The sequence below is a fragment of the Halichondria panicea genome, chromosome 4, assembly GCF_963675165.1.
Source record: "Halichondria panicea chromosome 4, odHalPani1.1, whole genome shotgun sequence".
Classification (NCBI taxonomy): domain Eukaryota; kingdom Metazoa; phylum Porifera; class Demospongiae; order Suberitida; family Halichondriidae; genus Halichondria; species Halichondria panicea.
Window position 1 is genome coordinate 4,053,388 of NC_087380.1, and position 17,351 is coordinate 4,070,738.

The window sequence follows — 17,351 nt, forward strand, 5'->3', positions numbered from 1 at the left end:
AATGGCCTGTAGCCAAACAGTGGGAACAAATAGTCAGTAGTCTGTGAGATAAGTATTAAAGACAGAATTAAATCAATCACAGAAAGTAGTACAGTGGAACCTCCATTAACGACCACCTCCGAAGAGCAACCACACGCTATATAACGGCCAAGAGCTCAGGTCCGGATTGAAACTACAATGACTTCAATATATGTAAAGCAACCTCTCAGGAGCGACCACCTCTCTACTCCGTATAACGAGCAGCTTTCTAGTCTCCAACTAGCTTTAGCAATGGAAAATAACCTCCCAGAACGGACAGCCACACCCAGAATTAGCAGAAAATTATTGCTGAGATAGCATTATTTTGCACAATCGTGAAAACCTGGCTGTAGCTTGTCTCTACAGCCTTTTCAAAGCTTGTATGAGCTAAAGAAGAGAATCATTTGCAGCAAAAAGTGACTCATAGAAAGTACATAGCTGGCAATCGAAACCTCCCAAGGAAGACCACCTCTCTATAACGGGCAAAAGGCTGTTCCCCAATAGTGTCCGTTTTGGTTTGTGGCTTACCAGGACCTCAACAGAGAAGAAAATTGATACTGCTAGGACCTGGGGTTCAAAATGGATTCTCTTACACGTGGTATGGGACGCCTCAAGGTTCAGGGGAGGTGAAATATCATCAACTTGCAAGCTATGCCACTCCGCTGCTGAGGATGCGATGCACTTCCTATTGGTCTGCCCAGCTCTCCAGAGTACCATGCAGGGAAATGTTGCTATCCCAGAGTACCAGGGAAATGTTGCCCCCCCCCCTACACCGTTTGCCTACACCTCCTCTCCAAACCTAATAACAGGAGCACATTACAGAAGGAGCGTCTAACCATAGATAGTAGAGGAGAGGGATTGGAAACGCATGCGTGGGACTCAGTACAATTTCGGCCCATCCGTGTCTCGCCTACGCCCACGCAATGCTGTAGCGGTAACTGAAGCAAGGCATATTTTTAGAAGGACAGAGAAGTGCCTTGGCCTCAGGGATATTGCACAGGGCTATGCCAGTTAGTACTATGCTCTTAGTACCTAGTATAGTTGTAACCTTAACCTAGAAGTGTCTACTAAAGGAGTTTCATGAGTTTTTTTAAGCTTTCCTTGACTGGCTGAGGATTGTGGGATTTTTTTATCTCTCCAAAAAGAAGTACAGCCTGTTTGAGATTGAAGACAAGTACAGTGGTATGTTAAGTGTTTTTTAAATGTAGCAACTTTGTGATTGACTCTCCATGGTAGTATTTGCTGACAAATTTATTATCACACTCATGACTTTCACTTGTGGGATTTTGTGGAAGTGTAGGTGTTGAAGTAGCAAATGTATATAGGCTAGAAGTGACCCTTTAATGTTACTACATGCTATTGTACACTTTATTTGTAGTTATACGAATGGATCGGCAAGTTTTTTGGGGAAGAGTTATGAGAGAATAAACGACGGAAGTGTCAGTTGTGGAAGACCCAAGGTAACTGTTATCTCAAACTGATACTGTTTTTAATCTCAGATTGTGTGCATCTGATGATGCTTCTTCAGAGTTTACATCGGCAGACTGTAGCACGTTCACTGAACCACTATATACCAAAGAGGACGTTCAAGAAAATTGCATCATTATTTCTGTCTTTACATCACAAGTAGACATACAATAATTATGTTAAATTGTTTGTATAATGAATTGTTTATGATCTAGATCTATAAAAGAGAAGTTAACATGTTCTTGAACTTCTATTAACACTGTGTCTGATCCCACTGTAAACTATTTCATACAATGGCGAAAACTCCTCTAATACTAACTTCTGAAACACGAATGGAAGCTAGTAGCCTAACTTGATCCTAGTAGCCTTCCTGCCTGTCTCATGTCTCTTTCTGGCTAGTCAGTAGTAGCCTTCCTGCCTGTCTTTTGGCTGTTAAAGATTAAAATACTAAAATTATCATAGGACAAAGGTCAATTTCTAGTGACGGAGGCAGGAAAGGAAGAAATTTAACCGTGACACGCATGGGCCGGGCATTTACGTATGCGTTTCCAATTCCTCTACTAGGTCTAACTTAGCCTCGATCCCAGGCCGAGTTTTCGCTTTTATAACGGTTAGGCGAACAACTGGGCCTGGTACTAGTTGTCTGCGCATGCGTCAAATTTTCATTGTATATTTGTGGTCGGCAAAAATATTTAATAAATCAATAATAGAAATTTGTACACAGAAAATGCACAGAGTGAGTACACAAAAGATGCACATAGGGAGCTGCTTCACAAAGGCCTGGGGAGTTGCCAGTTGTGCTGCAGCACAATTACAGTGACCCAGGGCAACTTCAGGATGATTGAATGCCTTCAAATTACGTTTCAAAAAGATTTAGCAGGCTGCTGGACTTCTCTGATTCTAGGCCCCAACTCGTAACTCATTGCTTGAGAAAACGTAGATTCTCTTGATGTCTCTGAGCTACCCAGCAACGCTCGAATGAGCAGGTCATACTCCAGTCCTGTGTCTGTGAGTATAGGACAATATTAAAAGAAACCAAAGACGGTTAAACCCTTACCTCAAACTGTCCAGTCTCGTCCATTAGTATAGCCAAGAGGAGCACTGTTGGGATAGCTGGATATTAGCCATTGCTCCTGTACAGAGAAGTAGACATTTTAAATACGTGTAGATCTATACATATTAAATTTCTCGGTTATAGTGTCATTGTCGACGAGCTGATGATGGCAGCACCAAGTTCTCTAGCTCACACTCTTCACTTGATCCACCATATTAATGATGAAACTATAGTCTACCTACATTCTTGCCAAACATGAACAAGACTTGATAGCATAGCCGGCCATAGGGCCCACACAAAAATATCTGACCTTAACAAGCTTGACAAAGCTTTATACCTCTTCCCTTGTTGTTCAGTCTTCAGAATAAGCTTCAGAGAAGAGAGAAGCTTCAGCTAAGAGCCATTCCAATCGATTCCAATAATGATAAAACGGGAACTGACTTCTAGTACACGATAGTACACGAATATAAATGTCACGAAAGTGAACGAGAATATCCATTCGTCAGAATCTGACGAACGATTGACGCATGCGCAGACAACTAGTACCAGGCCCAGTTGTTCGCCTAACCGTTATAAAAGCGAAAACTCGGCCTGGGATCGAGGCTAGGTCTAACTGTGCATGGGTTCGGAAATCGCATCTCGTGTGCTTAACGCCGCATTGCCGTATAAGAAAGTGTGTAAGTACTGTGTACTTAAATTACAGACCGCGGTCAGCCTGTGAATATCATTATAAAGGGATTTGTATGTAGTGCAGCAGCAGGAGAGCTAGGTTGAGCCAGAAAGAGCTAAAATGAATAGCTAGATCTTTGATGGATGTTGGTATACATCATGGAAGAGACTGTCATCAGTGAGGTACAGAAAGTTCTAAAATAGGAGCATATCCAGTCACTTTGTACAGATGCTAGACTTAGACTAACACATACTAGGCGTTTTGTTTTTGCAGTAGGGAGTCTTACTGGGGTTCTTAGAAGAGAGATCTTACTACCAGGCCTATAGCTAGCTAGCTAGCTGTAGCTTTTCACTTTTATTGACCTATGCTTGGTAAAAGTGCACCGTCAGCTCAATTAGCACTCGCCCGCAGACCCACTTAGTGGTTTTGCATATAAGGTCATGCTTTGCAAATTCCACGAGATGCGATTCCCGAGGTAAGACGCTCCTTCTGTAATGTGCTCCTGCTAATAATAAGCTACTTGCTCGGCACATCCTGGCTTGATGACCTCCCAACCCAAAAATTCGCAGTGAATTACATACACGGGCTCAGAAAAGCCCGTGCAGACCTAATGATTGTGACATAATGTATAATCACCTTCTTCTTCTTTGTATTTCCTGCCTCCACTGATAGGAGAGTATCCTTATTGGCCACGTGGTCATTATACGTTATGTCATTATTGAACAATCATTAGGTCTGCATGGGCTTTTCTGAGCCCGTGTATGTAATTCACTGCGAACTTTTGGGTTGGGAGGTCATCTAGCCAGGGTGTGCCGAGCAAGTAGCTTATCAGCAGGTTTGGAGAGGAGGTGTAGGCAGACAGCGTGCGGGGGACCCTTGATAGTAGCATTTCCCTGGTGCTCTGGAGAGCTGGGCAGACCAATAAGAAGTGCATCGCGTCCTCAGCAGCAGAGTGGCATAGCTTGCAAGTTGATGATCTTTCACCTCCCCTGAATTAAACCTTGAGGCGTCTCACTCTAGCCCATCGCAACCCACTAGTAGGCGAATTTGAAGTTGGAGCACTGGAGCATTTGTCTGTCCCCTTTGCTAATGAGCCACTGGGGGCAGATTCGTCCTTGGGTGAATAATGTTGAGCTGCAATTAGATATCGGGAGCCCGCTGCATTCAGACTGCAGTTTAGTGTAAAGTTGAGTTCTTAGGATAATTTTGACTGACTTCTTCCATGTAGGCTTGGTGCAGGGGAGAGCAGCTGAAAGGGACGATAGAGGCTAAATCCTGCAACAAGCTTGACCAGGAGTGTATTATGCGGACGGAGAATGATTAGCTAGTCTCTCTAGGAGTACTATGCGAGCTAGGGAGGCTGGATCTAGGCTTAATGTGGCGAAGATCAAATTTAGCTTTCTGTAGCAAGGCACATGCTGATTGGTAGTGTGCCAAGCAAGCTATTGAGGGCAACTGAAGGGCATCTTGTAGGGAGCCCTTGGATTGTTCTTAATATTTTTTCTGTGGGCTCTCTCCAGCATTAGTAGTTCAGTCTTAGAGAGTACCCATAATTCAGACCCAAACAGCAGGATGGGGAGGCAGATTGTAACGTATAGCTTGAGGCGGGTGGACGCACCCAAAACGAGCACCCACTGCATTCAGTGCGAAGAACGAGCTTCTGCCTCTCGAGATTCTCTCATTAGTTCTAGAGACTGTGGATGCTGTTGCCAATCTTAGAATTCCTAGGTGATGAGTTTCGTCATCTTCTTTTATTATCAGACTCTGGTCCCCTATAGTCCATTTACGTGATGCTCTATTCTTGTCTCTCGATCTTGTAGACTCCCCCAAGTACTAATACTGAAGACTTAAGGGGGTTGATTTTGTATCTCCAGGTGTATGAGTATTGGTAGACAACGTCAATTATTTGTTGGAGGGAGTTTGGGTTGTCTGCGATTGATGCTAGATCATCTGCATACATGGGGGAACCCACGTAGACTCCATTGATTTGGGACCCCTCTCCGCAGGAAGAGAGTTTGACTAGAAGGTCGTCTACGTAGATTGTGTAGAGGAGTGGGGATAGTATGGTGCCCTATAGCTGACGCACAGCTTGAGAGATGCATACCGGGGTGGAGATTTTTCCCTCTCATAGTATCGCAGTTGTTGATGTCGAATACCAGTGCTCGATAAGATCCCATAATCTTCCCTCTGATTCCCTTGTTGTGAAGTTGATAAGGAGGCCCGCATGCCATACTGTGTCAAATGCCTTTTGGGCATCTTGGAAAGCAACAAATGCTTTCTTCTTGCGTTCACGGATCGAGCTTATTCTCCTGCAAGATGAACGCTGCCTGTGTGGGAGAAACTTATAGGCCTGGTCTAAAGCCACCTTGCAGGGGTGTAGTTGCACTGCTGGGACAAGACTGGAGAGTAGTAGTCCAGCTTCTCAAACAACTTTGCAAAGTTTGAGAGGAGTGAGGTGCCGCGGTAGCTGCCTGGATTTTACGGATCTTTGTTTGGACCTTTCAGGATGATGAGACCTTCCCGAAATGATATGGGGATATAGCCAACAAGTGCGATTGAGTTAAACAGGTATGTAAGGGGTGATTGACCATTCTCCCGCGTGGACTATATGTTCCGTTTCAATACCATCCGGACCAGGGGCCTTTCTCTTGTTAAGGGAGTTGATTGCTGATTCCACCTCTGAGGTGCTAAATTGGACTGTTTCATTAGGGTTTGAGATGGACTTGATGGTTTCCAGATGAGCAGTAACCTCCCTCATGATGCTTGAGCAGGCAGTAGGATGACACTGGGGGAGGTGAGAGGAAGTCACTGAAATAGGAAGCCCAACCCTCAATTATGTTATTGCCTTCGAATTTTTTTCCATTCACAGTAATTAAGGGAGGCAGTCAGAGCATTGGATTTCCCATAATGTTTTTTTGATGGTCTCAAAAAGCTTTCTGGTGTCCTCTGCTGACGAGTCAGGTTGTCCAAGAACTCGTCTTTATTGTGGTGACGGAGTTCAGAGCGGAATTTACCCTTTGCAGCTTTGTATTTTGACCACAGGGAGTCTGATGAGTGCCTAGATTTACTCGACTTCTTCCAGTTGTTGTAGGCAGCTTTGGATGCCTTTTGGGCCAATTGAAGTTTTTCCCTCCATTTTGGGATTTGAGTGGGATGTGCTGATTAGCCGTACTTCTTAGTGAGTCTGTGATCCAATTTATGTCTTTGTCAATCGCTACCATTACCACGTGGCCAATAAGGATACTCTCCTATCAGGAAATACAAAGAAGAAGAAGGTATTGAGCGTGCATGCGCATTCCATCCAGGGGTGCATGTGTCTGCAAGTTTATTCACAAAAATTAATAATGGCTACTAAAATAGCTAGCTTCTTTAGCAGCTCTTTCTGACGCTTGTAGCAAACAAAAAGCTAGCGCTTTAGTGCAAGGCTAACTCATATATAAGTTGAATAGAAAGTTTGTGCGAACAGATGAGATACACTGTTTGATTTGTGGACGGTTTTTTGGTGGGGCATAAATTGTGATACTATATCACATGCACTATCACAATCATGATATACTGCTATAGTATATATCAGGACTGGTGAAGAATCTACCTGAACTTGAGTTGTCTCCAATTCTCTATAGCCTATATATAGTGGTATTATGCAAACTGATAGACATGTATAGTGTATATCTATAGCGTATTTATATCATTATGTCATTATGTGTATGATAAATACATGCATATATAGATCTCTATTGCATGAAAGTAATATTATGTAGAAAATTCAACATTTTTCCTTTATTATTATGCGTTCACAATTGACAGAATGTTCACAAAATTAATTAGTTTCTATTTGTGGAATCATGTAAGGTATACATTTGATATAAGCGTTCACAATTGACAGAATGTTCACACATTGTATAATATATATAATTATAGTTTATACTATATATATACGTTTGATATAAGCGTTCACAATTGACAGAATGATCACAAATTTAGTTTATACTATATATATAGTATTATTATACGTTTCATATAAGCGTTCACAATTGACAGAATGATCACAAATTAAATTTTAGTTTATACTATATATAATATAGTATATACGGTTGATATATATATGCGTTCACAATTGACAGAATGATCACAAATTTAGTTTATACTATATATATATAGTATAAGCGTTCACAATTGACAGACTTTTATTGGCAACCCCATGATGCATGCACCTCACAGGGCCCTCGGCCATGCATAATATGTATAATTATGTTCATAATAACATGCACTGGTATATTATAATTCAATAGACAACCCCTTCCCCCCATAATTATAGCCATGCATGCATGTAACTACATAAAAACCACCCTTCCCCCATAAAACTTATTATCACAATGCATGGTATCAAGATATCATTCATTTCGATTGTATATACATAATACATAAAACAACGTGCTATACTAGCGCACAAAACACTATATTATATACCTAAATAATAGATACAATAACTGTTATTATAGATTGAGTTCATGCAGGCAAAATTAAGTGTTATAGCTACATGCATTTGCTGCAATGCCACTGTGCTATCTTCCCAGCTTCTTTTTGTGATAACGATACGCACTTGATGTGGAACCATTGGTCACATGTGTGACAAGCAATCATGGTTGAAGCATGAGGCACTCTCTTGTATACGCATACATACTTAGGGCATTGCTCCTTGTCTTCTGCACAATCAAAACATATACATGGAAATAAGTGCCACTTGCATTTATCGTACACTTATATATGCATTGCCCGAGTCAATATAATTACATTATATCTCTACATGCCATGCATGCACTATATATTGTTTGTCAGCACATAATAATTATCTAATTACCTCCTACAATTGCAACTTGTACAGCAGATTTGCCTTGCAGTTTATTAGCACAGTTCTTTTTTCTTTTGGCACCATTGGTAGACAATATCTTGGCAGATTGTGGTTGACTAGCAGGTTTTCTTTTGCTTCTGGTATTTGCAGGCGATCGTGGTTTACTAGCAATTTTGGTTTTGCTTCTGTTCTTGGCAGCATAATTTGATTTGTCTGCATGTGAGTATAATTATGCATGATAACTTCAAAGCCTATATAAAAAACATAGTATACAATAAGTAACAGTAAATGCACAATACATGCATGCAGGCACTTGACATGCATCTTACTTTGCTTGCCAGTTGCTTTGAATTCAGCGAGACATTTACTGTTGTCTGAATAGATATACAATTTGCACAATGTTTTTAAGTGCATCATGCATGCACTATTATTATATATTTATAGCTACCTTTTTTAACGCCCAACTTCACTTTGGCCAATTCTGTTAACAGGTTCCTTCTTACCACAACTGTAGTAGATGTTGCTTTTCTGCGTGCATGGCCACTCAATCTGGCAGGACTTACTCCAATTCTTTCATACAATTTTGTCAGTGATACCGAAACAGGACGCTTCTTTTGCACTGAGAGTGCAGGATAAAAGTATGTGCAGGGCATTGTATACTATAATGGCGCATGCATGCATGCATGTGTAGCTAATTATTAATTACTGCGAAATGTTTTATATTATAATATTATAGGTTCATGGAATGGCCCTCTATATATAAAAGCAGTATTTCTTTGAATCATCAGGAGTAATTAACTCCGGCATGCTTATCAGAATCACCTCCAGCCCCATTAATATAGTAATATATGTTTTGCACGTTATAATAGCAGATAGTCAAGGCGGCAAACTATACTACGGCCAGTCTACGGGGCCCACAAAAACAGCAAAAATTAGCTATAATGTATATATACACCATGTATACCTAATTGCCTCTGTCTTAATTGGTGGTGTAACTCCTAGTCGATGGAGACGGACAGGTGTGAGAGGATAATGACATAGCACTGCATCCATGTATATAAAATATGACATAATTTTATATAATTAAACTAATCGTATTTGTGGGTATATATAATTATATATAAATTACATGCAGAGCCCTCAGCAGAAATGTTTGGGTGTTCTGAATAGTCATAGGAAACCACAATTACCAATAGCTTAGCATTAGTAAAACCAGTAGGTTTACATAGGATTGGCAGTGGGTTTGCCCGTGTTTAGCAATATTTCAATTATTTTGACTCATGTTCAAACTGTTCTATCTCTGCAGGGAAAGGCCACATCAAAACTGAATGGACAGATAGTTTCTTTAGCCTTTTCTCTCTTTGTATCTCTCATTTCATAATCCATGAACGTTTTAAATGTATGAATATTGTCATTTTAAAAATTGCACTATTTCGACGTTTCACCGCTCGTTGTCTGACTGACTAAAGGCCTGTCCACACTAGACACTCAATGCGCATTGAACATCCACCAAATCATTCCATGCAGGTCACCAGTACGGTTCGTGCATGTTACTACGCATGGACTGTGTGTACCTGTGCTCAACACTGCATGTATTAGGAACATCAATTCATCACAAATCATCATGATTATATGCCCGCACATTCCAAAATGGATGTATAATAAAAATTGCGTATTTATATTATATTAGCAGGGAAAACATGGAAAACTACCAGTACATGTGATTGACGTTGTAACGGATTGGAGTTATGCTCTCGTCGGATTTCTTGTTTCCACGCTTTTTTGTGGTTCCCCTGGCCAATCCTAGCAATTTTTCACATTGCAAATGTTTTTCTAGTCGGATATAGGTATCATATAAAGTACAGTGATAGTAATTGCTAATTAAGTGACTGCATGTATATCTCAACACATTCACATGTATAAGCACTGCAAAACAATTTACAGTTACTTTGCAGTTCTTTTTGGGAGAATTGGCTTTTTTCCTCTAGCATAGCACTTGCTGGTATACTCGTTTCACCTTAACACCATTCGGTGGAGATAAAAAAGGTGGTGAACCTTGTTCGTTGAGCACAGAATATGACTAAACCGATGTACCCAAACAAATGTCTGCTCCCCAGCCTGTGTATTGAAGTCAGGATTCTCGCTCTTCAGTTCAGCAGGAGAAAACTTTAATTTACAATCTGGAGACACATGGTTTTGAAAATGAAACACATCGATGATTTTGTTGACATCAAGCCACAAACGGTCCAATGGCGGAGTAAATGGTAGAGGAGCACGAGCAGCCTTCAGCTTTGCTAAATTGCACATGTTGTCATAGGCCAATGAGATAGGCTTCCCAATACCACCACAAGACTTAGCTAGAGACAGCAGCCATTGAATCAAAATTAAGAACACTTGTGATGGCGATTCAGACCTATATAGGTATATAAATTATATATAGAGTGCATTTGTTTTATACATGCATAGTTTCTATTCATGTCAACAGCTGAGGGTTAGTACTTATAATTATAGGCACTAGCTATATTACAGTTCAGTATAATGTAGCTATTATGCTAAAATGTATACAGGAAAAGGGTCATGTGAATGCATGGCGTGTACCTGTACAATGGTTGCCAAGTGTCAATATGACCACCCCCTCTGATGACAAATTGATGCCCTCTAGACCACTTCCTCAACCGTTTGGATTTACCCGTATCTTTCCTGCAAACTCGTTCATTAGGGTCATCATACACAGTACTTCGTACTAGTTTAGGATGCTTCTCAATTAAAGCTGCAGTACCTATAGGATAAAGTTCAATAAAAGTAATAGAGAATTCTACATAATTATATACCTTGTGAGGTGGTAGCAGATGTTCCAAATTGGTTTGTATTGACTTTAATAGAGTTCACAACTGCATCAACAGTATCAGTGTCACCCTCACACTCCTCTTCATTTTCTAAGCAAAACGCCTTATTGTGAATTGGGGAGTTTGTACACACATCAGGTAAATTGAGAGCTGGAATTCCATCACTGATTTGCTGCAAAGGTTTTGAAATTACAAATTACAATGTAACTATAATGTTTGTGGAAATGAATAAGTTGCCATCCATCACCTCAACTTTGAACATGCAGTGTGGGAAAACAGTCTTCCAAATTCCATCTGTAACCCACAGTTGACCACAACCTATTGGGTTCAATACTAATTATACAGTCATGCATGCACTATAATTACCTCTTTTCTTGCATTCAGCAGTACACGTGTCTTCTTTGTGGTGGTATATAGAGATTGCCGCCTTACTTCTTCAATCCTTTCCATACACTCCTCTCTCTCACTGTCTTTATGGAAACGATAGTCGATCTTATTGACTCGTCTCAACTCATTCTCCACTTCTCCATTATAGAAGGCTTCCCCAACAATATAGGGACTAAGCTCTGTACTTGAACACCATTACTTATCTAGACATAAATTATTTGCTTCTCTATTTATACCTTCATCTGGTGGTATCTCTAAAGCAGTATTGTAACTTTCAGCAAACCCTTGAAAGGAAACCCAAGAGTGATTACTACAGGACAAATAATTATGTTGAGATGGACATTATTTATTCATGAAACAGTTTTGCTATAAGTACTAAACATTGTTCAATTACGCAAGGCTACACTGCCACTCCAACGAAAAATAAATGGTGTCAGACACTTCAACATATGTTTGAGTTTGGGGGTACATACGGAATCCATTCTCAGACTTGTTTCCAAAGTGAGCATAGTTATAAGTTATGTTGCAAACTTTACACCTTAGCGTACACTTTCTTCCTCTAACAAAACCATTCGATCAGAGAGTAACACTTTATCTGAAAATATTGTTTAGGATAAAAATAATAGTTTAGCCAATAAAAAACTCACATGGCAAGAATGATTAGACACCAATGGTCGGTCACAGTCAAAACAGGTGTTTGTGGGTGGAGTCAACAATGGAGGGTAGTTATTCGGAGTAGATCGTACAAGGTGTGGGCAGTGGTTATTGACAAATTCAGCCACCATTTCTATACTTTCCTGTTGGACACCAGGTAGAGAGAGGTCACAGTTACACAAGATATTTTTTTTCGGAATCAGTAACATTGCCAGAGATCGAACGCAGTAAAAGGCACACCTCATTCACAAGTACAAACCCAAACCTAGCTACCAACCAAGATTCTTTCACTTCTCTGCTCAACTTATCAAGTGTGCTCCATGTGTTGAGGTCGATCGAAGCCAGTGATTCGTAAAAAGAGAGAAGGGAAGAGGTCTGTAATTTTCGACGTTTGTGCTGTTGAGATATTTCACCTATAGATGGAAGTAGGGACATTGTTGCAGATCTATATAGGTTTAGAAGACAAACTATCTATGTAATGTTAGAGCATGTTCTTATAGCCATAAATAGTGCAATTTGATTGGTTAGAGGAAGTGTTTTATCCAACTTAGAAAATTGTGTACTAGACAATCATGTACTTCACTTATAGAAAACACTTACAATCATGTAGCAAAGATTAGATAACAATTCATGGCTAGGAGCAAATCCATCTGAGACACTATGATATAAATTCTTAGACACTGTTTAGTTTCTACATGACTTAGAAGCCCTCAAGCCCTAGGGCTAATAAAACTCTCACTAAGATGTGGATAGATCTACTACAAGCAGCCTTTGGACTTCTAAAGCATGAAAGTTAGTAATCAATTAATGTGTAAAAGAATGCATAGGTGCCAACTTCCCGATTTAGGGAAAAAAACATGGGCCCGTTACAGCCCTGCTGCCATTGAAGGAGGCACATTTTGGGGATTCACAATAATTTAAGCCCATGCAGACTCTGAGACAACAATTAATAGCGTGAATCTGATTTTCAGTGCAAAAACAACAATGAATACAAGTTTTCCTACATGGAAGATGTGAGTATTGTGGTGTCCCAGATAGACCAGCATGCAGTAGCATCACTGCACAGCTCTGGATGTGGCTGCACTAGTAGTTATAGTGTGTCTAGATCTAGATCTAGTAAGTGAGCCCTGCCCACTTATTGGACTGTCATTCATAATCTATTAGTTTTCTAGAAGTTTTCTTGTTGTTCAAAGCTGATTCTGCTCAGGATTTACTATTATTTAGCAGTAGTTTGAAGCCTTTAAGGCTTGCTAAGCTTTATTGGAGCTTAATAACCCCGCTCAAGAGCAGCAACCTTGAAAATCAGGGATATATGAGGTGAATAGCAGTTTCTTTTCGGGACAGGGGTGATAGAACTAAATTTGAGACAGTCTAGGTTTGGAGATAGTTGGCAGAGACTGGTACATACACAGCTTGATTGTAGATAGATGTAATAGTTTTTTTAAATTGTGATCATTTTCCTGTTCACAAAATTGATATGCTGATTTTTTTGTCCGCAAATGATACAGCAAATGACAGATGATGCTATGAAAAATTTTGAAGTGACTGCAACAGCCTTCAATGTGAGTCAAACTAGCCATGCATAACTCGAGAAAGAAGCTTTAGTTTGCTAATCCACGAATCAAAATCCGTGGCTAGAAGCCTATAGAAGCTGTTAGTTTTCATCGCATTGCAACCGTTGAGCAGTTACAGCTGGAATACACACACCGACAGACACACACACACACACACACAGTCGTATCCCTCGTGCGGCATAACTAATAACTTGTTGTGTGAAGGCTATCAATGCTGTAAACGCAATCCTATGGCAGCCAGGTGAGCAGGCTCAGATGACAAACAAACCACTGACTACTATACCCGTAGCCGCCCATGAGCGCCTCACAAACACACACAAACAGTGATCTCGTCATGGGTATGTCTTTTGCCAGGAGAACATGAGGGGATGGAGCGTCTTACTATGCGGATTCTGTATCCGGTCTAGCTTTGTACAAATCATGCCATATAATTATGTCAAACCACTATATAAGTGCTTGTCTTACTATGCTGATTCTGTATTGTCTAGCTTTGTACAAATCATGCCATATATGTCAAACCGCTATAATTATATTAAAGTGCTGCTGACAGTATATTCAATAATTTGACTAACGCGTTATTAGCCACATGTACGGAGTACTTAGCACATTACAAACAACGATAGTGAATCCGCAATGCTATGCATATAGTCATCCCTTCATGTGCTCCTGCTTTCTCTGAGGTGATTCAATTGATAGTTCAATTTTCAGCCATTTCAGCTTCTACTTAGTGAAATACTCGACTCTTTCAGTGTCTGTAAAATGACGGTATCATATCTGATCGATGTATCTGACAACAACGTTCCCATTCGACAGCTCAACTTTGTACGTAGTCGGTCCAAGGACACTTGCAATGACCCTTGACATCCATTTCTTCGATGGGAGGTATAGTTTCTCACAGTGACAGTTCGTCCCAATGTAAATGACCTCAATTTAGAGCGCTGGTTATAGTCTGTTAAGTTATATGGGTTTGAGTAGATTGAGTTTGGTACGCACTTTCCTTTGTAAAAAGAGTTCACTTAGTGAACAGTCAGTAGTTGCATGTAGAGTTTTATAGTGCATATGTCCATCATTTTGACTAGCTCTCATGGCATTCTTAAACGTCTGGATGAATTAATCTCTCAGCAAGACATTTGTTGATGAGTGATAAGGCGCACTCCTGATACTTTTCTGTTTCATTGCTGTTTCGTCAAATTTTCTGTGAGGTAAAAACTGAGGGCCATTGTCTGCTGAGACAAGTTGTTCGGGTAAACCATATCTTGCAAAGGTCATACAGTGTAGTTTTTCAACGTTATTATTACTTCAGGCCAATTTGAGTGTGCGTTATCCTGATAAATTATGCTTGGAATAATTTTAGCATAATAGTGTCATACACAACAATGTCCACTTTGGTAAAGATCATTACATTAAGTTTTGCATAACGACGTTTCACCTTCAGCCATTTTTTGCACGAGAACGTCGTTATGCAAAACTTAATGTAAGAGATTAAGTTTACAACCCGCTTCGTAGAATTAACCCTGCAAAATTATGCGAACCAGGCAACACCCCATGGATAATCCCACTCACACATTATTATTTTCAACTTGTCTACGAGAACATGAGGAGTCTCCAAAGATTAGACCAGAGCCAGTGTTACACCGACACGTAAAAAGGGCTCAAAACCACACTGCATATACATGCCATTGACATGAGTATGCAGCTTTATCACGTGTATAATTATTTTACAAGCCCTGTAACTCACTGCTCTTTTTAATATTAATTTTATGCACAGTGCCATGGTGAGAGTGAAAAGAGCAAGAAAAGTGCAACAGGTATAGTATATACGGCTTCATACATTGTTGTGATAAAACTGTTGAGGCAGCCCATGCGTACATACAAGTGCTTTTAAGATTGCTAGTAACTCCTAAAAGTATGAACCACTCAAGTGTGATATTATAATTATTGTCTGGCATAATTTCCATTTTAACTTAGATTCTGAGAGGAGGGGTATCTCAATTAACTACACCATGCATACATGCCAGTTTTTTAATTATACTATAGTTACACTGGATGACAAACTTCATTCTAACACAAAGGAAATGGATCGTATATTTAATACATTTCAATATGAAATATTTAAATCCGTAAGCTCTCCCGTGTTTGTAAAGATGACTTTGTGACCTGTTTAATAGGATTGAATGCGAAGGAATCAGTTTTTGAAGACAAACATGCCGAACGAATTTTTCGGAAACAAAGAGACAAACTTACCTCCGTCTCTACTATTGCAAAAGTTTGGGGCATCATCGCAGAGTACTTTTCATTCTTTAATTATGAAATTATTGAAACAATTGTGAACAGCTTTGGCACAAAAGAAGACGTGGAAAAACTAGCATGTTATGAGAAGAAGATTACGGATTATGCTAACCAAAGAATTCACCCGCTCGGATCACAAATTTTCCCAGTCCCAAAAAATGAACATACAAAACTAGCTGTAAAGCTTGATTCTACTTACGAGGATTGCCGCTACCATGACTTAAAGGTGTTTGAAAATAAGCTGAAGAATTTGTTAAAGTTAGAGGATGGAGCTTTATGTCTCCTCTCATTTGAAGAAGGGTGTATTCAGCTTGTATATGTAAGTGCTGCTTCTATTGATGAAATTGCATTTCCGCTCACTGCAATTCAAAAAGTTGAGCTACAGAACCTTCATGTAATTCGTCTGCAGTGTGGAAAGTACTCGTATTCACATCAATTTGTAAGTCCATATAACATTCATTTCATATCATTATCCATAAATTGACTGTTAATTTGTCATGGAATTCTAGAACTTGTCTGTATTTTTATTCAGGACGACTGTTCGTTGCAAAGAGTAGGAAAATTGGACGATTCGGAAGGTATTCATATATAATAGCATGCAGACATCACTATGCGGCAAGAGTATAATAGAGAGAGAGTATCGAACGTAGGCATACTGTGCATTAGATGTATGTGGAGAGTAACGTTCGTGACTTTCTATCTGTCATGGGCTTGGAATTTGCACACTGACCAATCCAAGTGTGAGTGATGTAATCTACTTACATCACTCACACAAGAGTCACACTTGGGTTGGTCAGTGTATAAATTCCAAGCCTATGACACAGGAAGTCACGTTACTCTCCGCATACATTTGATGCACAGTATGCTTATGTTCAATACTTTCTCTTTATTATACTCTTGCTATGCGGCACCATATATACATAATTATATACATAATTATTACTACAACCATAGATGAAGGAAGAGAAAGGGATTGAAAACGATGGGCGTGGTTGAATCTAGGTGCGTTACGGTGATGTAATCGTTATTCAGTGCGATGCGCCGGAGATTGGTGCATAAATATGTATACGATCATTGAGCGGTAGACTGTGCTCGAGATATTACCTATTATGCTTTTTATGCTCAAGCTAACAGCTTATTATTCTTTTTAATCAGAAAAGTGATATAATGCAGTGCATGTAGTGATGTTGTTATCATGTATGACTTAACTGTCTAGCACAGCAACTCGGGAGAAATAAAACTAAACCAGACTAGAGGCATGCTGAAACATTTGAGAACAGGTAGTGGTACTACAGATATATGCACTGTGAATTAGCAAAGTCTCAGAGAAGTATGGCTCCAGGTCCTGCATGCATGGAGTAGGATCCCAGAGTCAGCTAACAGAGACACGGCTAAGCAGCAGGAGCTACAATTCTAGCTTTCTACTTTAGTGACCCTGTTCCATTGTTCCACAGTACAGCTTTCTACTTCAGTGACCCTGTTCCCGGAGGAGGAATGCCAGTGTCAAAAGGTCACTAATTAAAACACCACGTGGCCCTAT

The 17,351-nt window shown here is 39.9% G+C and overlaps 2 long non-coding RNA genes across 2 annotated transcripts; one reads left to right on the forward strand and one right to left on the reverse strand.

The window, feature by feature from the left end:
- The first annotated feature begins 852 nt into the window (after positions 1-852).
- LOC135334554 (uncharacterized) lies at positions 853-2,032 on the forward strand. Its single transcript, XR_010394320.1, has 3 exons — positions 853-1,200; positions 1,397-1,478; positions 1,547-2,032. It is a non-coding gene; the product is annotated as an uncharacterized LOC135334554 (long non-coding RNA).
- An 8,969-nt stretch (positions 2,033-11,001) lies between these two features.
- LOC135335570 (uncharacterized) lies at positions 11,002-12,478 on the reverse strand. The gene is made up of 5 exons (XR_010394536.1): positions 11,689-12,478; positions 11,531-11,604; positions 11,274-11,473; positions 11,155-11,225; positions 11,002-11,079 (listed from the first exon to the last, which is right to left on the reverse strand). It is a non-coding gene; the product is annotated as an uncharacterized LOC135335570 (long non-coding RNA).
- Positions 12,479-17,351: the final 4,873 nt, after the last annotated feature.